Below are 13,760 nucleotides of genomic sequence, written 5' to 3' on the forward strand. Positions count from 1 at the left end.
TGGTTTTTAATTGCAATTTCTTTAATTTGTCTCTTATATCCAGATACAGGTGATTTGGCAAACCGTTCCTGAAACATCACTCCCCCCCTCCCTCCAAAAAAAGTATATAACATAAATATGGAAAGATTATGCATGTGTTTAAAATGTGTCCACTATATTTAAAAAGACACAACAAAGAATATATATCAGGTTTTTTTGGTTTAAAGATAGAATAATTGATTTGAGGCTACTGAATTGCTTCATGTAGATGTATAGCAATGTTGTATAACACGTTCAGGGCTGGATTGGTGACTTGTACTTGCGATAATGTTATTCGCCGTTAGATTCCCCCCCCCACACACACAAACGTTAACTCCGCGTGATCAATGAAAAAACCTAAAACATGGCTGGCATCAACGTTTTAGCTTTTGACATCGCATATAAGCCAGACACAAAGCCGAGGGCCCATTTACAACGTCGCAGTTGCCATGTACATTGGATTTAACTGCCGAGTTATTTTGCTTTTCTTTTTTGCGAGTTGTTTGCAGACATCAAAAAAGTGCGCTTGTTGAAGACCAGCGCTTCGGTTTTGTACATTGGGGGATGTTTTCCGGCCGTACGTATTTTATATGGAAGATGCGCGCCTCCAAAGTTTGATTTCTGCAACCTATTAAAACTTAAATCACAACTTGGTGTGGAATTTTTTTTTACGTCCAGTTAGCCGTGCATAAACCGGCTCTACAAGCCTGGGTGAAAAAAATATTCAACGATGATGGGTCTTTGTGCCTTGTGTAGCCATGTGCTGCTGCTGGCGGTGGTGGTTTCAGAGGGAATGTTATGGGGTGGATGTTAAGAGTCAGGAGCTGGATATTATTGGGCATGGGGTGGATGTTACGGGGCATGGGGTGGATGTTACGGGGCATGGGGTGGGTTTTTATGGGGCATGGGGTGGATGTTGGCACCAACTGCAGGGCTGGATGCGTCCCCTTGCTACCACGACGACACCAGGACGAGTGCTACTGGGAGGAGCACCGCAAAGAGTCCGCCCGTTGCCGTCGCCGGTGCCTTGGCGGTGGTTTGCCGAGCCGTGGTGATTGAGGTGGCGGCCGTTGAGTTGGTCGTGGGAGTGACGGTCGTGGTGGTGTTGGAGGCGGCAGGTGTGGTGGTGGTGGTGGTGATTGTGCCGGGGGAGGTTGTGGTGGAGGAGGTTGTGGTGGAGGAGGTTGTGGTGGTGGAGGAGGAGGTTGTGGTGGTGAAGGCTATGTTGGCGGTGGTGGTTGAGAGTTCAGCAGTCGTAGAATCAATCACCGTTGTCTGTAACATACAAAAATACACGCCGTTATTAACATTGTATAAATGGGGACATTTTTTAGTGGTGATGACTATTTCATTGGTGAAGCTGAAATGTAAAAACAGCTGGTGTTGCATGACAAGTTGTTAGGTATATAAGTGTTAGTTAATACATATTCTGTGATATAGCCTACATTTAACCACGCGACAGCCGACTGATATGCATAATATCTTGGGAAAAAGGTACTTGGTTAACTGGATTTGTTGAGTTTTTATGTATTTATACAATAGAGAGGTAATTTTCTATATTTTTTCATACTGAAAAGGCTTGACTTGTGGATGCTGATAAGGTTAAGTGCCAAAAATATGATGCCATAATTTTCCATATATAGAGGGTTTTTTGACGTAAAAGTGAGATCTTTTCAAAAGTGATATTCTTCATTGCACGTACATATGTCTATATAGGAATGAAGCGATCGTGGGCAGTGGTTACCACACTGCGATGAAACACATCAATTACGGTTTGATTCCCGCTACGCATAATATCAGCGGTGAGAAATATCTTAACCGATCCTGTGCCTACCATCTTTGAACCAATCTACAATGACCAGCATGGTGAAGTAAAGCCAAAGAAAGCCCTATGACCAACACTCTGTGGATAACTCTTCCATCCAGCAATGCGATTGACAAAGGCTTGTAAATAATGAATCATTATTATAAATGTGTATATTGTTGCTATGTAACCCTTGTGTTGTGGGACTTGGCAATGGGATGATGTATCCGGAAATCGCGATTCATAATGAGATTTTTTTTGGGGGGGGGGGTTGGATCGTTGGGTATCATGTCAATTATGCACCCTCCATCACCCAGCAAAAGCCAAACAAATCGAGTTTTGTTGTGTGAACAAACGCGCCAATCGGCTCTCTGATTTTCAGAAAACCGCTCACATTGAGAATAAGCAAGCAAAATTTGACATTTTACTTACGACGTTTCATCGGTGACTACACAACCGTACCTGAATATGCCGATTGCAATCTCCGGTGAAACGTCGTGCATAATTGTCCCATTTTTGCTTGCTTTATTTCGACCCCAAATTACCGATTTGGTGATCAACAAAATGAATTGCCACATTTGTCCACGAGACAACTCTATTGGGTTTGGCTGTGTCGGGGGTGTGGGAGGGTGCATAGCTCGAACTTGACCTCATGCTCACACTATCCGATGCACAAAAACGAATTATGAATCACAATATTGGTCGTGGAAGCCTCGACGATTGAATCCATCCACAGATATCCTTCAACAGATTTACACAATTGATTTGCAATGTCCGGCAGACCGCATACATTATGCTGTTCACGTGATGTGAGACAACTCACAACACGCACACATGTCCTGTAATATTACCCCTAATGAATTGAAACAGCTGCATCATTAGCATCACCACACGTTATCGATTTATACATATGTATAAAACGCTTTTACATTATAGCCACAGCTCATTCATTCTCCATCGTAAAATCTTAGATTCTTCCAAAGCAAGCATTGCATGGAATTGCCGAGAGATGTAAACATGAGCGTGGGTGGTGCGATATAGCCTGAAGCGAGTGCCCCCCCCCCCCCCCAAAAAGATGTGGGAGTCTGTACGTACCGCCAGTACATTCGCTGAGAGGCAAAGAGCCGCCAGGATCAGCAGAAGGAATCCCGCACCCATGTCTGCTTTGAGCTTGTAGATGATCGACTGGGTGACACGGACCGTTGTTCTTGTTCCAAGCTGGCTTCTTCGGGTAGCAGCTGCTGCGGCTGTAGAAGATGGTTCTGTAGTTGGTTACAAGAAGCGTGGGGCCTTTTATAGCCAAGCGAGCTTGGATAATTCGACACCTTGGAAGCTCCATCCACCCCCGCTAACCCCACCGCCCCACCCCCTTATCATGAAACGGCAATTGACCTGGCAAAAATACTCGTAACCCCCATTCTGACGAATAACGAAGATGCCAATCATTAACTTTTTTACATCCCCGTCACGCACACGCTTTGAATATCTAAATATCCTGTTGCGGAAATGTGGTCGGCTTATTCGAAGGTCTGTGTGCTCGTCGAACGTGACTGCCCATTATGTGAGGTTGATGCAGGTGGAGCGGTGGCGCAGTGGTTATGAATCCGGAAAAAAAAACTTCATTTGAATGAGGGCCAAGGCTGTCGTCAGTGGTAAGTGATATCTGATCTGTTTCCCCACACCCATTTCTTAATGTAGTCAGGATTTCTTTTATTTTTCGTCACAGGCTTAGTCTATTCAACGACTACCTATGGAGTTTGACTCAAGTGTGAGGATTTCATTTACCCATTATAATCAACTATGGCAGTTGATAAATGTTGGTTTGGTCAGTCTAAGTTATTGGCCACGATTAATTAGCTACAACTTAATTGCCTCGTGTGATGAGCAAACACAAACTGCTCCTCGACCTCCTCTATCCTCCACCCGCCACATCCTCGACCACCCCCCCATCACTCTCCCCTTTTATCTCTCAATGGACTCCCTTCGGGGGCCGACGGAGCCGGGGGGGCGGCCGACGGAGCCGGGGGGGGGGGGGCGACGGAGCCGGGGGGGGCAACGGAGCCGGGGGGGGCGACGGAGCCGGGGGGAGGGCGACGGAGCCGGGGGGGGCCGTGATGGAAAAAAAAGATGGCCGCCTGAGGCACGCGCTCCCAGCGGCTGGCGGGGCCGCTTGCGGTGGGCAAGAGGCGCGTGCAGAGGGAGCCGACACTGAACTCACTCACACATCATACACTGACTCACTCACACATCATACACTCACTCACACTACCACTGACTCACTCACACATCATACACTGGGAGTGTCATGCTGCCAGCTAAGGCTGCAAGTTTGGTCGTACGTGCTATGTATATCGTTTTTGTTAAATTTTGAATCACAGTTCCTATGATTACTGTTGTTACATTGTTGTATAGCTTTCTTTTGGAGATTCGTAAACATAATTAATCTAAATTGTCTTATGGTTGTTAATGTTGACTTGCACCACATTGTGATTTTTGCACGCAGCGTTTTAATACGTTTTTTTGATATTTGCTGGTTTATTCTGGGATGTTTCTGTTATGCGTCGTCACTTTAAGAGGTTCTGTGTTCATATGTTATTTGTTGCGGTTGCACCAGACTTAAGAGTCGCATGGCTCACAGGGCTATACCTAATAAATGAACTTGAAATAAAATGATCTTGAACGTGTTGAGTGTGAGGATCCTTTGCTCCACGACCTATCTGGATGGCATCGTGTTTTGCCCTTTCAGACTTTTCGAATTTTAAACAACTTTTATTGCCTCCAGCTGCAACAGCACTGGAGGCGATTCCGATATGAAATACACAGTTACCAGCAAACAAATAAACAACCGCTATAAATTCTGTGGCGCTAAATGCACCGCGCACAACACTAAAGAAAAGTCACGTGGTGGTGGTGATGGTGGTCATCGCGCACGCCACGGTGATGAGCGAGCGCGTCACCGACGTGTGTGTTATGCGTGCTCCAGCCGGAGCCGCGCCTTAAGCAGGCCCTTGAACACTGGAAGCACAGAGCAGCCGTCAGTGTCACCTTTCAGCATCTTTTTCCTCGTTCTGTACACCGCAATCTTCGCCTGAGCACAGGTGAAATTGGCGAGGTCATGGCGCTTGTTAGCCAGGTAAAGCACCCTATATACGAAGCTGCTGTTGTAGAAGGGCACCCCCAGTTTCCTGAAGATGTCCCCCAAAAGGCGGAACATTGGTTTGAGCCACTGGCAGCGTAAGCACTGGTGGGGCAGATCCTCCCTGGCACCGCAAGAAATGCACAAGTCTGTTACCCCTGGCGAGATTCGGTGAGCCACACAGCCGATGGCAACGTGTAGTGTGCCAATCTCCACTGGAGGTCACCGCAGCGTTTGGCTATAGGAGACTTTTGTTTTACTGAGGGGCGGTCACAATGAGGGGAGAGAAATGGTCTCTCCATTTTGTGTCCGGTTGGTCGGCCAGGTCCCGGGAATGCAGCACCTTGACACAGCACGTGTAGAGCGCTGTGTTCGGAGCGCTCTTCAGGGGCACGTTCCTGCAGCCTCGGAGCTTCAGTAGCTTGCCGGAGTCGCTGTCGCCAGGGGGCTGCGCACAGGAGAAGCACAACTCCGCGAAGGAGAAGGAGGGGAGGGGAGGGCCGCCACCATCCCCCAGTGCCTTCAGCTTCAGTCGCAGCTCCTTCATGGCGCGGAGCACATCCCACAGCAGCTTTTCCTCAGCGAGCATGTAGCGGAGTCCCACGGTGCTGGCGATCTCAGCTGCAGGGTTCCACTTGGGCTGGTGGGCCTGCACGAGGTGTAATACTGTCGGCAGCCCTGCTCATGTGAGGCGTAGAGCCAGGGTCCTCTCTCCTCTGATCCCCTGGAAGAGGCCGTTGTAGAACAAGGGCTCATTCAGGAACTGCGCGAGGACGTAGGGCACGCGCGTCCTGCTCCACTCGAAGCTCCGCCACACGTCCAAGAGGCTCTGGTAATAACTTGGCAGCCTCGTGTAGTCGAGCAGGCTCAGGTCCATCAGGAAGAGCTCCTTTCTGTACCTCAGGCACCCCCCACCATTCCTCTAGAGGGCGAGGGCCGGCGACTTCCAGGGTAGCTCCTCCCGGTCATACAGCAGCCGCCTGACTGCCATGAGCCTGAAACTCATGACCCTGGCGGCGACATCCACCAGACCCTGGCCGCCCTCGCCCACCGGCAGGCAGAGAACACTCTGCGTGAGCCAGTGTTTCTCATGCCAGACAAAATGCGTGAGTGAGCGGTTGACTCTGGTGAGTAGCAAAGCACGAGGCTGGAGGGCCTTGGTCTTGCGCCACAGCACGGATACTGCCAGGGTGGTAGTGACAAGCACTCGGCCCCTGAATGGCATCTGCGGAGCGAGGCGGGACCATGTCAGTAATTTAGCCTCGATTGAGTCGGCCAGCTCGGTCCAGTTGTTCAGAGCGCCATATGGTTTCCTCAGATAAACCCCCAGGTACTTGACTCCGTCGTCCCACCAACTGACTCCTCCTTGTAGGAGCACAGAGCGAACACCACCTCGCGACCCCAAACACAGGGCCTCGCACTTGGCCCAGTTCACCCTGGCGGTGGAGGCCCTCTCGTACATTGCACCCACCTGGCAGAGCATGGAGACGTCATGCGAGTCGTTGAGCACAATTCATATATCGTCTGCGTGAGCCTAGAGCTTGACGACCGCGTTCTCAGGTCCCAGGACTTTGAGGCCAGATAGATTTCGTCTCAGGTGGCATAGCAGTGGCTCATTGGACAGGGTGTACAGCAGCCCCGAAAGGGGGCATCCCTGTCTGACCCCCCTCGTCACAGAGAAAGGGGCGCCGAGCCGCTGGTTTATCTTCAAGAGGCTGGATGTGCCCGTGTACATGAGCCTAACGTGCGAGATGAAGGCCTATCCGAAGCCGAGCAATATTAGGAGTTTGTTCAAGTACTCGTGGCTCACCCTGTCAAAGGCCTTCTCTTGATCCAAAAAAAGGAGGCCTAAGTCCATGTTGTGCGCTTTTGCAAGGGAGATAATGTCTCTCACCGTGCCGATGTTGTCGTGTATGCACCGTCGGGGGATGCAATACGACTGTTCCGGCAGGATCAGCTGAACCAGCATTGTCTTGAGACGGTTTGCCAGCACCTTGGAGAAGATTTTGTAGTCAGCGCACAAGAGGGACACGGGTCACCAATTCTCGACGAGGCGCAGGTCCCCCTTCTTGGGTAGCAGGGAGACCACCGCTCTCCTACAGCTCTGTGGAAGTTCACCCTTCTGCAGGCTCTCTGTCAACAATTGTAGTAGTGGAAGGCAAAGCTCATCCCAGAAGGTTGCATAAAACTCAACCGACAGGCCGTCAATTCCTGGGGCTTTACCAGCTGCGAGCCCTTTCACAGCAGTGTGGAGCTCCTACAGGGTGATGGGGCTGTCCAGACGATCCCGCTCAGGGACTCCTAAGGGAGGGCCCCCATCCAGTAGCTCCTGGACAGCCTCGTCATGTATGGTTTCGGCGGCGAAAAGTTGTGAGTAGAAATCCCTGGCGATCTTGGCGATCTCGCTCTCAGATGTTGCAGTTTGTCCATCTGGGGTTGGCAAACTGGAATTTTTTGTGGTGTTGGTCAGTGCTTTGTTTAAGCGGAAAAAAAACTTAGAGGGAAAGTCCATCTGCGACAGGTGCTGCATCTTTTTGCACACAAAAGCACGTTGTGCCTGCTTGCCCGTGATGGACCTCAAAAGCCGCTGCTTCTCCTGTAGCGTCTCACCCTGCTGTGTGCCGTGGGTTGAGCTCAGCTCTGCCTCTAGTGCCAGCAGCTCGTTCTGCAGTTGGCGCGCCACCTCGTTCTTGGCGGCGGCGTGCTGGCTCATGAACTGCTGCCAGAGAGCCCTGACCTGCGCCGTTGTGTTGTCCCACCATAGCTGGTGGGAGCTGACGCTTCCTTTGGCAGGCAGCCATTGAGCCCAAAAGGCTTTGAAGGTTTCTCTGAAGTCGGTGTCATCAAGCAGCTGTACGTTGAGTCTCCAGTAGGCGCTGTGCTGCTCCGCTCTGGGAATTCGCAGCAGCACAGAGACCAGGTGGTGATCTGAAAAACCGGAGGGTACGATTTTACTGTTCCCGAGCAGGTTAACGCTGCTGGCGTTGACATACAGTCGGTCGAGCCTGGCAAGGCTTATCCTGCCTTGAGCGCCACAGCGGCACCAAAAGTACCGCCGCTGGGCTGGATGCTGTGGTCGTCACACATCACGCAGATCCAGTCTCCGCACGAGGACAGCTAGCGGCCATGGCGATTCAGGGTGAGGTTCGGCGGTTTTGCGGTCGAGAGCTGGATCGAGGGTGTAGTTGAAATCTCCCCCCCCCACGACGGTGAGCACGTCATCCACGTCGTCTGTCGCGAGTGCGACCCGCAATGCGCCGAAGAAGAGCTTCCTCTCGGGGTCCTTGCTTGGCACGTACACGTTAAAGCACCTGATGCTAGATTTATTCAGGACGAATTGGACAGAAATCAAGTGACCTTTGACGATTTCTTTAAGGGAGAAATTCTCTGGTGCAAACCGCGAACTGAGCACAATTGCCACGTCGGCGAGGCAGTCCTCGGCATGGCTGAAGAAGGCCCGGCCGCCTAGAAAAGACTGGCGTTGGACCTCCAGAGTGGCGTCGAGGTGAGTTTCCTGGGGAAGAGTCACATCTGCTTTGTGTTCCCTGACAAAGCGGCAGATCTGGTCCCAAACATCTCAAACGTTCTTTTTTTGTAACTGTTTTTCAACTTTGTAAACACAAGCTTACGATAGCAAGATTTCTCCACAGAAAAGTCTGCATGAACCAGATTGCTGCACTGTGTCTTCGGTCTCTCTGTGTCCATTTAGCGACGTATTTCTCGGGGAATACTAAATTGTACAGTCAGCTGTTAAAGGTACGCCAAAGGCACTGTGGCGTCTTTGTCTTTCAGAGCACAAGAAGCAGAGCCAGTGACATTGTCCAAATGCTTCTCTCTACCCAACTGCAGTTGCTGAGATTTATTTAGCAAAATTAAAGGATAAGCTGAGCGAGAATTCAGCTGGAAAAGTAAAAGGATATCAACGTATAGCTGGCAGAATGCATATGATAGGGGTTTTTGGGGGGTTTAAATGGCGTAAATATAAACATGACGTTAAACCCGCCCACCATCGTGACAAACCTTACTATCTAGCTTCATAGGGTGGTGGCGGGTTTAACACCACATTTATATTCACGTGATCTAACTTAAAAAAACTCTATTGTTGATAATAGTGGTCGCGAAAGTCTACGTGTTAAACTGGTATAATACAATTCAGACAGAGGCTGAGCTTAACAATAAATACTGTGTTTGTAATTTGCAGCCCTTTGTCAATACACAACATCATTTTGGTCTTGAAGGTTCTCGGTTATACTTCACCACGCTGATCAGTGCAGGTTGGTCAAGCGAAGAACTTGTTTAGATATCACTTGCCACTGACGTTAATCGCCGTAGCCAGGAATCGAAGTGAAATATCACCTTTGTGCCACCTCTCAAAATCACCGCACACATGGAAGCAAAGACTGCTTTTGTAAAACATAAAAACAAGGCAATTTATTGAGAAAGTGCATAACGCAAATCCACGATAAAATAATGCTTAATTTACGGCTCTCCCCACACTCCCGTTGCAATGCACATTATATAAAGGCACAGCACAACTAATTTATTTGCATTTTTTTTTACTATAAAAATCGGCGTAAAAAAAATTGATTCACACAAATAGCTTAATTTAAGAAGGAAATCACTCCGGGATCATCGATCGGTGCAAAGTTTTCAATGTACACGCCATGTAACAAAATCGACGGATGTTTTCGGAACGCGTGCACGGCTGCCTTGCTGTCGGCGATTTGCCGGCCACGATCGTTCACTGAAAAGGTGGCCTTGGAATGTGAATCACGCGATATGGTTTTTAATTTAAATTTCTTTAATTTGCTTCTTACATCCGGATACAGGTGATTTGGCAAACCGTTCCTGACATACCCCCCCCTCCCTCCAAAAAAAGTATGAAACATAAATATGAAAAGATTATGCATGTGTTTAAAATGTGTCCACTATATTTAAAAGCCACAGCAAAGAATATATATACCAGTTTTTTTTGCTTTGAAGATAGAATAATTCCTTTGAGGCTACTGAATTGCTTTATGTAGATGTATCGTAATGTTGTATACCACGTTCAGGGCTGGATTGGTGACTTGTACTTGCGATAATGTTATTCGCCGTTAGATTCCCCCCCCCACACACACAAACGTTAACTCCGCGTGATCAATGAAAAAACTAAAACATGGATGGCATCAACGTTTTAGTTTTTGACATCGCATACAAGCCAGACACAAAGCCGAGGGCCCATTTACAACGTCGCAGTTGCCATGTACATTGGATTTAACTGCCGAGTTATTTTGCTTTTTTTTGCGAGTTGTTTGCAGACATCAAAAAGAGTGCGCTTGGTGAAGAGCAGCGCTTCGGTTTTGTACATTGGGGGATGTTTTCCGGCCGTCCGTATTTTAGATGGAAGATGCGCGCCTCCAAAGTTTGATTTCTGCAACCTATTAAAACTTAAATCACAACTTGGTGTGGAATTTTTTTTACGTCCAGTTAGCCGTGCATAAACCGGCTCTACAAGCCTGGGTGAAAAAAATATTCAACGATGATGGGTCTTTGTGCCTTGTGCTACTGCTGCTGCTGGCGGTGGTGGTTTCAGAGGGAATGTTATGGGGTGGATGTTAAGAGTCAGGAGCTGGATATTATTGGGCATGGGGTGGATGTTACGGGGCATGGGGTGGGTTGTTATGGGGCATGGGGTGGGTGTTGGCACCAACTGCAGGGCTGGATGCGTCCCCTTGCTACCACGACGACACCAGGACGAGTGCTGCTGGGAGGAGCACCGCAAAGAGTCCGCCCGTTGCCATCGCCGGTGCCTTGGCGGTGGTTTGCCGAGCCGTGGTGATTGAGGTGGCGGCCGTTGAGTTGGTCGTGGGAGTGACGGTCGTGGTGGTGTTGGAGGCGGCAGGTGTGGTGGTGGTGGTGGTGATTGTGCCGGGGGAGGTTGTGGTGGAGGAGGTTGTGGTGGAGGAGGTTGTGGTGGAGGAGGAGGAGGTTGTGGTGGTGAAGGCTATGTTGGCGGTGGTGGTTGAGAGTTCAGCAGTCGTAGAATCAATCACCGTTGTCTGTAACATACAAAAATACACGCCGTTATTAACATTGTATTAATGGGGACATTTTTTAGTGGTGATGACTATTTCATTGGTGCAGCTGAAATGTAAAAACAGCTGGTGTTGCATGACAAGTTGTTAGGTATATAAGTGTTAGTTAATACATATTCTGTGATATAGCCTACATTTAACCACGCGACAGCCTACTGATATGCATAATATCTTGGGAAAAAAGTACTTGGTTAACTGGATTTGTTGAGTTTTTATGCATTTATACAATAGAGAGGTAATTTTCTATATTTTTTCATACTGAAAAGGCTTGACTTGTGGATGCTGATAAGGTTAAGTGCCAAAAATATGATGCCATAATTTTCCATATATAGAGGGTTTTTTTTATGTAAAAGTGAGATCTTTTCAAAATTGATATTCTTCATTGCACGTACATATGTCTATATAGGAATGAAGCGATCGTGGGCAGTGGTTACCACACTGCGATGAAACACATCAATTACGGATTGATTCCCGCTACGCATAATATCAGCGGTGAGAAATATCTTAACCGATCCTGTGCCTACCATCTTTGAACCAATCTACAATGACCAGCATGGTGAAGTAAAGCCAAAGAAAGCCCTATGACCAACACTCTGTGGATAACTCTTCCATCCAGCAATGCGATTGACAAAGGCTTGTAAATTATTAATCATTATTATATATGTGTATATTGTTGCTATGTAACCCTTGTGTTGTGGGACTTGGCAATGGGATGATGTATCCGGAAATCGCGATTCATAATTCGATTTTTTTTTTGGGGTGGGGGGTTGGATCGTTGGGTATCATGTCAATTATGCACCCTCCATCACCCAGCAAAAGCCAAACAAATCGAGTTTTGTTGTGTGAACAAACGCGGCAATCGGCTCTCTGATTTTCAGACAACCGCTCACATTGAAAATAAGCAAGCAAAATTTGACAATTTACTTACGACGTTTCATCGGTGACTACACAACCGTACCTGAATATGCCGGTTGCAATCTCCGGTGAAACGTCGTACATAATTGTCCCATTTTTGCTTGCTTTATTTCGACCCCAAATTACCGATTTGGTGATCAACAAAATGAATTGCCACGAGACAACTCTATTGGGTTTGGCTGTGTCGGGGGTGTGAGAGGGTGCATAGCTCGAACTTGACCTCATGCTCACACTATCCGATGCACAAAACGAATTATGAATCACAATATTGGTCGTGAAAGCCTCGACGTTTGAATCCATCCACAGATATCCTTCAACAGCGTGAACAGATTTACACAATTGATTTGCAATCTCCGGCAGAGCGCATACATTATGCTGTTCACGTGATGTGAGACAATTCGCGTTAAACTCACAACACGCACACATGTCCTGTAATATTACCCCTAATGAATTGAAACAGCTGCATCATTAGCATCACCACACGTTATCGATTTATACATGTGTATAAAACGCTGTTACATTATAGCCACAGCTCATTCATTCTCCATCGTAACATCTAAGATTTTTCCAAAACATGCATTGCATGGAATTGCCGAGAGATGTAAACATGAGCGTTGGTGGTGCGATATAGCCTGAAGCGAGTGCCCCCCCCCCAAAAAGATGTGGGAGTCTGTACGTACCGCCAGTACATTCGCTGAGAGGCAAAGAGCCGCCATGATCAGCAGAAGGAATCCCGCACCCATGTCTGCTTTGAGCTTGTAGATGATCGACTCGGTGACACGGACCGTTGTTCTTGTTCCAAGCTGGCTTCTTCGGGTAGCAGCTGCTGCGGCTGTAGAAGATTGTTCTGTAGTTGGTTACAAGAAGCGTGGGGCCTTTTATAGCCACGCGAGCTTGGATAATGCGACACCTTGGAAGCTGCCTCCACCCCCGCTAACCCCCACCGCCCCACCCCTTTATCATGAAACGGCAATTGACCTGGCCGGGTAGCTTAGTTAAGAATACTCGTAACCCCCATTCTGACGAATCACGAGGATGCCAATCATTAACTTTTTAAGATCGTCGGCCCGTCATGCACACGCTTTGAATATCTGAATATCCTGTTGCGGAAATGTGGTCGGCTTATTCGAAGGTCTTTGTGCTCGTCTAACGTGACTGCCCATTATGTGAGGTTGAAGCAGGTGGAGCGGTGGCGCAGTGGTTATGAATCCGGAAAAAAAAACTACATTTGAATGAGGACCAAGGCTGTCGTCAGTGGTAAGTGATATCTGATCTGTTTCCCCACACCCATTTCTTAATGTAGTCAGGATTTCTTTTATTTTTCGTCACAGGCTTAGTCTATTCAACGACTACCTATGGAGTTTGACTCAAGTGTGAGGATTTCATTTACCCATTATAATCAACTCAGGCAGTTGATAAATGTTGGTTTGGTCAGTCTAAGTTATTGGCCACGAATTATATTGGCTTAGTCGAAAAATTTGGAGGTGTAGTATTTACATTGCAGTTAATTTATTACTCTTTTAATTAGCTACAACTTAATTGCCTCGTGTGATGAGCAAACACAAACTGCTCCTCGACCTCCTCTATCCTCCACCCGCCACATCCTCGACCACCCCCCCCCATCACTCTCCCCTTTTATCTCTCAATGGACTCCCTTCGGGGGCCGACGGAGCCGGGGGGGCGGCCGACGGAGCCTGGGGGGGGGGGGCGACGGAGCCGGGGGGGGCGACGGAGCCGGGGGGGGGGGGGCGACGGAGCCGGGGGGGGCGACGGAGCCGGGGGGGGGGGGGCGACGGAGCCGGGGGGGGCG

At 48.5% G+C, this 13,760-nt stretch overlaps 2 long non-coding RNA genes across 2 annotated transcripts; both read right to left on the reverse strand.

Annotated features, from left to right (window-relative positions):
- LOC144734132 (uncharacterized) lies at positions 1 to 3,085 on the reverse strand. Its single transcript, XR_013588481.1, has 2 exons — positions 2,918 to 3,085; positions 1 to 1,293 (listed from the first exon to the last, which is right to left on the reverse strand). It is a non-coding gene; the product is annotated as an uncharacterized LOC144734132 (long non-coding RNA).
- Positions 3,086 to 9,362: 6,277 nt separating this feature from the next.
- On the reverse strand, positions 9,363 to 12,792 carry LOC144734130 (uncharacterized). The gene is made up of 2 exons (XR_013588480.1): positions 12,631 to 12,792; positions 9,363 to 10,999 (listed from the first exon to the last, which is right to left on the reverse strand). It is a non-coding gene; the product is annotated as an uncharacterized LOC144734130 (long non-coding RNA).
- Positions 12,793 to 13,760: the final 968 nt, after the last annotated feature.

The sequence above is a fragment of the Lampetra planeri genome, chromosome 50 (assembly GCF_965212315.1).
Source record: "Lampetra planeri chromosome 50, kcLamPlan1.2.h2, whole genome shotgun sequence".
NCBI classification, from domain to species: Eukaryota; Metazoa; Chordata; class Hyperoartia; order Petromyzontiformes; family Petromyzontidae; genus Lampetra; species Lampetra planeri.